Raw genomic sequence first — 9,122 nt, 5'->3', positions numbered from 1 at the left:
TTCAGAAAGAGTGTTTAGCAATATTCAATGTATAAGGAGGCTGTGTTTAGGGTCATCCACTTTCTTCGGTTTCTCAAAGTGTTTCCTGGCATTGGAATGTTATCAGAGTAGCTGTAGAAGGTCCTGGCAGATCCAGCATAATAACCATCACAGGTGTGTTTAATGTAAAGATGTCAATGAAAGCAGCAAAGTTAGAATTCCTAACCCCCATGTTCTGGAAGGAAGCAGCTGATTTGCTGTAGGTCAGCTGAACTGCTTAATGGTGTTCCTCAAATTATCTACATCTGGGGGTGGCAATGGCTTCCTGTTTTTGCTAGTCTCTGGGTACCTCCACATCCCTTGCTCATTGTCTTTACCCTGCCCATACCTCTAAAAACATTCTCTTCAAAATTCGTAGTTGAGCATGCCATTTGTTTTTTCACCAGGGAGCTTACTTGGGTGACCCACTTAAATTTATATGTAAATGAGAGCTATATGGAAAGTGGGAGTTATAATACCTTAATCTCTAGGTTGTTTTGAGGCTGAAATGTGATAGCATGGACAAAGGTTCTTATTGTGCCCGGCACCATGAAGTCTTCAATTAATGATAACCCCTAATATTAATAGTGTTGTGCTCTTGTACCAGGCACTGTGATGAATACCAAAGTTTCCATCTGCCTTTGTGTAAAATGTCCATTTCCACCATGCAGCACACCCAAGTCCTTCAAATGAGATAACATACAAAGTCTTACCTCAGTAACGGGGATGCCATAAGCGCTCAATAAGTGCTCTTGGCTCTTCAAAGCTCAGCTTTTTCTTCTCCCTACCCCCACCCATACAAGGAACATTTCCCCTTTCTAGACCTCTATACCCCCTTCTGTTCCCCTTTATGCTGCTTATTATTTTCTCCTAGCAGTGTAATAACCCATTGATGCCAGTGTCATCTACTTCATTACAACCACATTAGTGGCTAATGAGATAATCAAAGTATCCTGAACAGTACAGAATACTACATAAATGTATCGAGTCTGAACAAGTTGTGAAGTTCTATGATGATCTGCAAAGTTTACTGTGGCCCTGACATTTTAGAATTGTTTTTATTTTCAGTTTCTTAGAGCTTTTCGCAACACTGTCTTTCCAGAACTATTTTGTATGGTTCTTTCTTACTTAAAGGTATGTTTGTGGGGCAGAAATAGATTGTGGGAAAAACCTTTTCAAATTTTAGGTAATCTAAGTGTTGAAGAAAAGAAAAACCTTTCTCTGTAGTTGAAACTGGTGTGTGTGTGTGTGTGTGTGTGTGTGTGTGTACATGCTCCTGGGCTTTTATAAGCCCCCTTCATTTCTTTATGAAATGAAGTTGCTTCATTTCCTTATGAAAAACAATGGACTGCCAGGGTTGTCATTCCAGGAAATTGTCATGTTTGCTCTTGTGGTAACAGTCCACACGGTTTTAGCCTGGCGTCAGAGCACGCATGTCCTGGGAATCCTCCTGCCTGCTTCCCCCTCTGCATCAGTGGTGCTGCTCTCCTCGGGCTGCTGCTGCTTCTTCTTCCCCTTCTCCTCCTCTGCTCCTCTTCCCCCTTCCCTTCCTCCATCCCACTGCTTTTATAGATTTTATTTATTTGAGAGAGAGCGTGAGAGCGCATGATCGGGGGAGGGGGCAGTGGGAGAGGGAGAAGCAGGCTTCCCGCGGAGCAAGCAGCCTGACGCGGGACTCGACCCCAGGACCCCGGGACCATGACCTGAGCCGAAGGCAGACGCTTAACCGACTGAGCCACCCAGGCGCCCCTTATCCCACTGCTTTTAAAATGTTAGTGTTTCCCAGAGCTATCTAGCCTCATTCTCTTTTCCTCCAACTTTACATGTTTCCTCCTGTGGGTGAACTAATCTAGGCCCATGACTCAAATACCTTCTCAATGCCCACGATGCCCAGACTTTCATTTCTGGTCTGGCAATCTCCCCAGTGCATCAGAGCTGCCTAGAAGACACCCCTGTTTGGCTGTCCCACAGAAACTCCAAAGTCAACATGCCCACAGGAACACATCCTGTTCCTCCCAGGATCCTTTTCCCCTTCCATTCACTCCCAGGATCCTTCTCTCCTTCCATTCCATTGAGAGCTGCTCAAGCCAGTAATCTGAACATTATCTTTAGCTTAGCTTTCTCCTTTGCTTCTGCATTTAATCAATCATCATTTCTTGACAGATAATCTTCCTACAAAAGCTCAAATCCATCCATGTCTCTCCAACTACTCTGCCACTACCTAGTCCAGAATATAATTACTGGTCTCCTGGATTATTGCAACAGCCCTCCTATCCAGAGTGGTATTTCTAAACTGCAAATCTGACCATGACACTCTCTTGCTTAAATCCTCCAGTGGCTTCTCCTATGCTCAGAATGCAGTCCAAATGTCTTATCATGGCCTGCAAGACACCCCTTCACATCCTCATTCTGGTCACTTCCCCATCGTTTGTCTTACATGGACCTCTGCACATGATGTTCTATCACCTGGAATGTGCTTGATCCCATCCCTGCTTGGGTAACTCCTAGGACTCCTTTAAGACTCAGTGAGAGCATCACCCCTTCTAAGAAGACTTCCCCAAGTCCCTTAAGCTGGATGTGGTGGACCTGTATCCATTTTCACTCCCATCACAGTGCTGTATTACTTGCTAGTTGAGGAGCTCTTGGCAGACAGACATATCTTTTTATCACTGAATCGTCAATTCAGGTGTTTAGAGAATAACTTAATTAAAGCAATGGATAGCATGCACCTTTCTATACTCTCATCAGCCCACCTTCATAAGAATGGGTTTCAGTTCTTATAAAATAAGAGGATTATAGTAGGCCAAGAGTCTATGATTCTATTGCTCCAAATGCCTGTTAATTGCTGTGCAGTAGTAAGAGTTCAGGGTCTGGGTTTGAATCCTGACTCTGTCGCAGGTGTGTGATCTTGTACAATTTGCCTAACCTTTCTGACCCTAAGACCTTTGTATGCAAAACAGGAATAGTAATACCCACCTAAGATGGGCATTAAAAGGATTAAATAAAATTATCTTGAACAAAATATGACACATGTGGGGCCTGTTCTCTCACTGGTTTAATCAGTATTCAGATAGCCCTTCATTCAAATCTTGGCTTCTATACAATCCTGATCATCAACTTAATACACAGAGCTTTGAGTTTTTCATTTGTAAAATGAATATGACACCTACCTTATGGTGTTATAAAGACTGATATGATCCATGTAAATAAAGTTTTATAGCATATAGAGTAAGCACTCAACAAATGTTATCAGCTTCTGTGACGATGATGATGATGAAGAAGAACAAGGAGGGGAAGGAGAAGGAGAAGAAGAAAATATGCAAATCCTGACAGTAACAGGCTTTCAATGAAAGTTACTCCCTTTTCTTTTTCTCATTCCCTTCATCATTGGGTAAAGCTTTACATACCCGTTCTAGGCCAAATCTCATTACAACAAAATTGTCGCCCAACTTCCCCCACCAAATGGGAACCTTCTTGTACTGAGTATTGGGTGAAAAATCTACTGCATCTTAAATAAATTCCATTTGCTTGACAATGTACAGGGACGACTCTTATAAATAAAGTCATGTAAAAAAATGGTGTCAGGTTATTTCCCCACACTTTTTTTCTTGCCAGCACCATTGTAAAATTATAGTGGACGGTCCTTTAAACTGGGACCAGGATTATGCATAAATGGGTAGCTTGCAAACTTCTAGTGGTTTTTATGGAGAAAGCCTCACCATCTCTATTACCTGTACTCTTACCTCTGAGGTGCTTGTCACCCTTTCTGTATTTTCTCTTCTGAATCATCTTTCCTCAGCTCCTCATCATTATGAATTTACTTTTCTTGCTCTTTGTTCCAGTTATCTATCGCTGCATGACAAATTACCCCAAAACCTAGTGGCTTAAAACAATCATTTCATTTTGCCAGTTATTTGTAAATCCCTCTGAATTCCCAAATGGAATTTGGGAAGGGCTTGTCTAGGTGGTTCATGTCTGATCCACGTGGAATTGGTTGAGCCAGTTGGAGCTGGAGGATGTACTTTCAAGATGGCTTCCTCACTCACATCTTCAGTGCTTCAGTGTTCCTTGGCCTCTCCCTCCACTGAGTCTCTTCCTCCAGGGCCTCTCCCTGTGGCCTGGGCTTCTCACAGAATGGTGGTCTCAGAGTAGTCTCAATTCTTAATTGTTGGTTGCTTTCCTAGAGGTGAGAAGTGGAGACTGCTGAGCCATTTAAGGGCTACACATGGAACTAGCATGGCCTCATTTCTGTCATCCTGTATTGGTCAAAGCTGTCACCGGCCTGTCCAGATCAAAGAGAGCAGAAACAGACACGACCTCTTCCTGGAAGGAGTGCCCATCATTAATCAGCCATGCTTTTATTCTCCAAGCTCCATTATTCCAGCAAAGTATTTATATAACTTTTTCAGAGAATTTGCCTTCAATTTCCTGAAGTTTTGCTAACTTCCTGAATTAAAATCAGGGGCCGTACATATAGATTTATTTACACAACTAGCACTATTTACTGACTAGTGCTGGGCACTAGTATTGTCTAGCAGGGAAGGCAGCTATTAATCATATAATTAAATACTTATAAACTAAGTGCTATACAGGAAGAGGACTGGGTACCCTGAACATATAATGGTAGAAATCCCATATGTCTGGGGGATCAAGGAAGACTTCCCTGAGGAGGTGACTTTTGTTTTTTTTTTGAAGATTGTATTTATTTATTTGACAGAGAGAGACACACAGCGAGAGAGGGAACACAAGCAGGGGGAGCGGGAGAGGGAGAAGCAGGCTTCCCAAAGAACACTTCCTGCATAGCAGGGAGCCTGATACGGGGCTCGATCCCAGGACCCTGGGATCATGACCTGAGCCAAAGGCAGATGCTTAATGACAGAGCCACCCAGGCGCCCCTGAGGAGGTGACTTTTGAGCTGAGACTTGAAGGATGGGTAAGTACTAACTAAGATTGGAGAGAACATTCCAAACTAAGGGAGCATATTAGCAAAGACAAAAAGTGAGAGGGAGCTTAATGTGTCTGAAGAAAGGAAAGAGAAATCCATGTACTACAGCTGGAATGTGGGTGATATTGCTGACTCATTTTAAAAGTGAGGAAACTGAGTGTCAGTGCCCATCTGAGAGCCTCATACAAGGTAAGGGCTCCACCAAGTGTGTTTCCCCAATGATGGGGAGTTTGCCAATGATTGGCCGCCTGCCTGCAGGCCTCTTTTGTAGCTTTTTACAACTAGAAAAGCGTCCCCTACAAACCGAATGATGTCCTACATGAGAGTCACCTAGACTCAGAGAAATCAACATGAAAAACTACCTTAAAAAAACATTATCTGCGGAAAATATAATACTTCTTGGTGGTATCACAGATATGAGTATAGTTTAAATGTAAATCAAGACTAACTCATGCCAAGATTATCTAACTCTTTAAATGTGATTTATGATTCACATTACTATCTCCATTATATATATATATATTTCAACTTCTTTGTGAAAGCTAGAGAAAAATGGAAATTTGTGTTCATACAGGTCATATATGTAGCTACTTATTAAATTTTCCTGATAATTTATTTAAACATCCCAGCAAATCAATATGCATCAGTATAAAATGCTGCACAGATTATCAATAATTTACTAGTCTAGGGTATTTTATGCTTTTATATCCTAACATATGGGCTTCAATTTTCCATTCATTTTTTAAATTACTTTTAATGTATTTATTATAACTGAGAAAAAATTAATTAACTATGTCATCTGCCAACTCAAAAGCAGGAAAAATTAGAAAGGCCTTTAGAGAAAGATTTTCTTCAAAAATACAGAAAGAAAAACAAAAACAGGAAGATTACCTTGGAAAGCAATTTTTCCACCCTGTGGGCAATCTGTGATAGCTACATCATTTTAGGGGGAAAAGGGATAAGAATATTATGTAGAAAAACCAGAATTGCACTTTTATGCATTTTTAAGAAGAAAAGAAAGATGTTTCAACTCTAATTTACTTTTTGCCAAGAACTCTTTCTCACAACCTAGTTAATTTTAGGGATTATCCTTTCAGTTATATCCTTCCTTTCAACTTGTTAATATTTCTTTTTTTTTCTTTTTAATAATAGCCATCCTAACAGATGTGAGATGATAATTTATTGTGTTTTTTTATTGTTATGTTAATCACCATACATTACATCATTAGTTTTTGATGTAGTGTTCCATGATTCATTGTTTGTGTATAACACCCAGTGCTCCATGCAGAACGTGCCCTCTTTAATACCCATCATCAGGCTAACCCATCCTCTCACCCCCCTACCCTCTAGAACCCTCAGTTTGTTTTTCAGAGTCCATCGTCTCTCATGGTTCATCTCCCCCTCCGATTCCACCCCTTCATTCTTCCTCTCCTGCTGTCTTCTTCGTCTTTTTTTTTTTTTTAACATATATTGTATTATTTGTTTCAGAGGTACAGATCTGTGATTCAACAGTCTTGCACAATTTTCTTGAGCTTTGCAACATTGTCTGCCTCATTGTAATATTCTGGTGATCATCAGAAATGGTCATTGGTAAGAAGGAGATCAGGAGAAGAGGCTGGGCATTGTCAGGAAACACTGATGAATATCAACTGATGAAGAATGGGCTAACATTTTGGGGAATAGTCTTCAGGATTTATATCACTCTATAATATTGTATTCTATATAATTTTATATTACTTTATAATATTTATTCTAAGGAATATGGTGAAAGTAATATACCCTTTAATTGGAATTATATTTCCATTGCCTTTTGAAAGTTTAAAACATAATTTTTATTTTACTTTAAATTGTGTTTTGCTTTTAAAAGACTCATGGTTTGCTATAGCCCAAGAGGTAGTAACTGTAAAGCTGAAAGAAGTTAATAACTGAGATTATTTTTCCTCCCTCTTGTTTTTCTTTTATAAAAAACACCAGAAGGAAATTAAATGCTTAATTAAATTAAACAAATATGCTGAACTCTAATATTACCGTGACTAGTGTTTGCACCATGAACTGCTTATTTGAGTATTATGAGAATTTTCACATAGTCTGAAAGTGGAATAGGTTTGGCCCTAAATCAAAACAGGCAGTGTTAGTTCTACATGGTCTGGGAACAGGCATTCTGGAGGAGCCCATGTGAATATCATCAAAACACCAGACAATTAAATATTGCTAGCTCAGTTTGCTGGGCCTTGTCTTAATCCTGTTAGGGTGAAAATGGTGCTTCCAGCTTGCATCTGCTTGTCTCTGCTTGGGCGAGAGTCCTGTTGGGCTGGCCTAGTCACATTTCCTGGAAGAGTTCACATAGATCTGATTTTGAAATTTCCAGAAATGACTATACCCATCTTAACACATACTGGATTCTAAGAATATGATATTTCCTCGTCACATTAGTCTAAATCAGACATTCAAGTAAATTCAAAGAGCACATGTCTGCTCTCAAAGGAAGGGCCGCAAGCAATTAAAAGAGAAAACAGAATCACGTGACAAAAGAGCTACTTCTTCAGAAGCATGGGAGAATGAAGCCGTTGTCCCTGAAACACTTCCCTCAGTAGGTCAAACTGACATAGTCAAAATTCATCTTAGAAGTTCTTCAAAGCTCCCTCTCCCCACCCCACACACTGTTAGCAGCTCCATCCCCACTGCCTCTCTCAGCCTACCTTAAACTGCCCCCTTCATAATCAAGATATATATAATGTTTTCTTAAGGTAGTTCATTCTTTCAGATTCCTCCTAAGCGTCTAAGTAAACCTAGCAAACCTATTTGTGCTAGGATCTTAGTAGATGAAAATAACTTCAACCAATTCTATACTTTTTTATTGAGTGACCAAGTGCTAGGCACTGTGGCTGACCATCTGCTTAGGAAACTGTTCATTTAAAAAATTGGGAACAACTAGAAAGCTCTACAATAAAGCAGTAGTTAAATAAATCATGGTACTCCATACCTGTGGGATACCCTGTAGCCACTAGAAATAAAGCTTTTGAAAATAATGCTTCCATCCATTGCGGACGTTAACTAAACATATTGCGGTAATCACTCCATGATCTGTACGTACGTCATTATGTCGTACGACTTAAACCTATGCAGTGTTGTGTGTCAATTATATTAATGAAACTGGAGGAAAAAGGAAAATAATGCTTTAGTATAATCCCAGTTTTATTTTAAAAATGTGCATAGGAAAAAAACTTTTTTTTGCGTAGGAACTTTGGTTGTCTTTAATATGTAGAATTATGTCATTTTTATTTTCTGCACATTTTTATGTACTTCCCAAATTTTATTCCAGGTGCATGTACTTGTGTTATAATGAGAAAATCAACAATAAACATTTTTTTTGGAAGGCAGTTTCTCTCTGGAAGAGTTGTCGGTCTAGTCCAGAAAATACTAGATTGAAAACAAACTATTTATATGTTATGATAAGTGTTACAGTTTTGTATAAGGTGTTATGAGAACAACTCATCATCCATATACATAGGTGATGGAAGATTTAACAGCTACTGTCCACAATGATTCTGTGTTAAAGTCTTTAGCCCAAACAATTCCTTATACAAATCTTTAGTGCCAGATGTATTTCAAAACTTAGACTTTTTTGGTTTTGGGGACGGTTTTAGAAAGGTAATATGGTGAGTATATGTATTTACAGAACACCCCCAATAGGCCTGGGCCAGCACCCCATAATCTAACATATTAATATTCCCATGCAGTGAGATGGGACTATTAGAATAAGGACTATAAAACTTCTCATCAGTCTAGGCCACCAAATCTGCTACTAAAAAGTCCTGCTTTGCAGAGCCATTTGGATTTCTGCATTATAGGCTGTGGACCTGGTTGGGTAATGTGGGGACTCAGCCCTAAAGCCTGTGCAGGGTGGCGTTCATTATCTGCTTCTCAGCTCCTGGTTCATTAAGCCCAACACTTGCTCTAATTGTAGGGTCATAAAACTGATTTTGATTCACGTTAGAGCATGTGATCGTATTTGATCATAGATATATGCGCTCCAGGAGTGAAAATGCTCTAAGTGTGTCCTGAAGACACATGTGCTTAAGGGGTCTGGGGTTGCTTGAAAGGTGAAAGAAATGTTATCGTAAGCACACTTTACAAACATTTAAAAAATGTGAAGAAA

This window comes from Phoca vitulina, unplaced genomic scaffold (assembly GCF_004348235.1).
Source record: "Phoca vitulina isolate PV1807 unplaced genomic scaffold, GSC_HSeal_1.0 scaffold2, whole genome shotgun sequence".
Lineage (NCBI taxonomy): Eukaryota > Metazoa > Chordata > Mammalia > Carnivora > Phocidae > Phoca > Phoca vitulina.
Note: the sequence above shows the minus strand (reverse complement) of the source record.